This window comes from Trichechus manatus, unplaced genomic scaffold, assembly GCF_000243295.1.
Source record: "Trichechus manatus latirostris isolate Lorelei unplaced genomic scaffold, TriManLat1.0 scaffold00201, whole genome shotgun sequence".
NCBI classification, from domain to species: Eukaryota; Metazoa; Chordata; class Mammalia; order Sirenia; family Trichechidae; genus Trichechus; species Trichechus manatus.
Window position 1 is genome coordinate 4,479,688 of NW_004444137.1, and position 2,525 is coordinate 4,482,212.

Sequence of the window (2,525 nt, forward strand, 5' to 3'; positions counted from 1 at the left end):
TGAGTAAGGATATTGTTGATGTGTTGTGAGGTTGTTAACCATTGTCATAGGGCAACATGTGTACTAACTGTTAAATGAGAAACTATTTTGTTCTGTAAGTCTTCATCTAAAGTGAGAATAGCAGCACAATTGGAAGAGCGTAGTCGAGGTCACTGAACTACGCATGTAGAAATTTTTGAAACGGTGTGTCTTTGGCTACGTATATTTTCACCAAAAAAAAAGGCGAGAAGGGAGAGGGTTGACATCTGTACTATTGTTTCATGAGAAACTATTTGTTCTGTAAGCCTTCACCGAAAGTACAATTAAAAAAAAAAGAAAAATGAGTTCAGCTACTAACCAAAAGGTCAGCAGTTCGAATCCACCAGGCGCTCCTTGGAAACCCTACAGGGCAGTTCTACTCGGTAATACATGGGGTTGCCATAAGGCGGAATTAACTTAATAGCAACTAACAACAGGGAAAATTAAACATCAACATAGGGTATTCTTGTCTATGTATGCACATAAAAATATAGGTTGCAAATGTGACTACATAGAAACATACAAATTCAAAGAAAAACTGATTAATCATGAAGCTCGGAGGGAGAAATTAAAAACAATTCCCATTGAAATCACCATGTTTATAACACATTAAAATGTAAGCATGCTGAGGCTTTAGTATATGTAAATTAGTGAATAAGGAACCCAGGTGATGCAATAAGGAACCCTAGTGGCAAAGCCTTAAACCCTCAGCTGCTAAAGGAAAGGTTGGTGGTTCGAACCCAAGACCTGGTGATCTGCTCCTATAAAGATTACAGCCTAGAAAACCCTATGGGGCGGATCCACCCTGTCACATGGTATCACTACCAGTCAGAATCGACTCCAGGGCACCTAACAACAACAAATTAGTGAATACAAATTAAACCTTTATCAAAGACACTTGGATACAGTGACTGAACATTCATCAAACATGATCATGTACTGAGCCATAAAAAAAAGTCAGCTAATTCCAAGTAAGATGATATCTTACTGTATTTAACAACTCTCCTACTACTGGATATTGTCTTGTCTTCAACCAGAAATAAACCTCTGAAACAATCCCAAAAAATAAAATAAGAGAGCTATTAGGTAGGCCACAGTCCTTGCACAGTGACATCAAAAAGAAAGTAAACAAAAATCAGATAATAGAAGCAAAACTAACCAAGTCAAAAAGAAAAAGATTGTTCATATACTTCGAATCCGATTACAGGAAAAGTTTTTATAACCTATGTTTCAACTGGCAAACAACCAATTTAGAGTCACTGTCACCATGAAGAATCAAAGTACTCAAACCAAGGAATGTGAACAACGCAGTGATCTTGAAATAAACGTATCTTTACGAACATAATATTGAAAAACCAAGGAAGAAAGAAAGAAAAAACCCATTTCCCTACGTTGACAGAACGGCTGACAACTCCATGTGTTACAGCACACAACTGCCCCACAGGGTTTTCTTGGCTATAATCTTTACAAAAGCACAGGCTTCTCTTGCGAAGTGCCACGGGGTGGATTTAAACCATCTTTTTCCAGGTGAGTAAAAAACAAACAAAAAAACCCCGTTGCCCTCGAGGCGATTCCAACTCACAGCGACCCTACAGGACAGAGTAGAACTGCCCCACGGGGTTTCCAAGGAGCGCCAGGAGGACTCGAACTGCGGAGATTTCTGGTAGCAGCCACAGCTCTTAACCCCTATAGGTCAGCACACCTGCGCCCACCGTTTGGGCCACCAGGGACCTTCAAAACACACAGGATGGGGAAGGTTTTAAATAAATAAGCCGGTTGTTCAAATCTGTAAACCTAGAGCGGGACAAAGGAAACCCAGACTTCATAGTAAAAATTAAGTAAATATCAACAGAACTTTAAGCAAATGATAAGCTTCAGGAATGAGGAAGAAACAGATTATTTGACTGAAAATGACAGAATGACCCAAACTTTCTGTCTCGCGTCCTGAGGCCGTGGGGCGCGGCCGGCGCCGCCCTGCGAGCCCAGGGGACGGGACGGGGGACGCAGACGACAAGCCCCCGCGGGGCCTTTCGGGGCGCGAGGTGGGGAGGGGTCGGTGGGGGGCTCCGACAGGAAAAGGGGCGCGCGGGTCCCCAGGCCGGAGGCGGGAAGGCCGGACGGACCCGCTTGGAGCTGGTTTCACCGGAAACGGACGCGGATCCGGGACGACGGCGGGGCGGGTGCGGGACCTGAACGTCCGCAGGGACCTCCGGACCCCGAGCGGGGAGGACGCGGGGCTGAAGGGGACGCGAAGCGCGGCACTAAACTAGAAAAACGACACCCACTCACCCTCGTGAGATATCCGCTCCGGGACAGCCTTTCCGTGGCGACAGGAAATGACGCGGGGGGCGGGGCTGTACAGGGACAGGCGCTCTACAAGGGGCGGGGCTTCTAGGGGAGGGGCGGGACTGTGCTGGGGGCAGGCGGGGCTGTGAGCCGGGAGAGTCTGGATGTACACGGGGAGGGGCGAGGCTCCGCAGGCCGGGGCGGGACCCAGGACTGTGAGG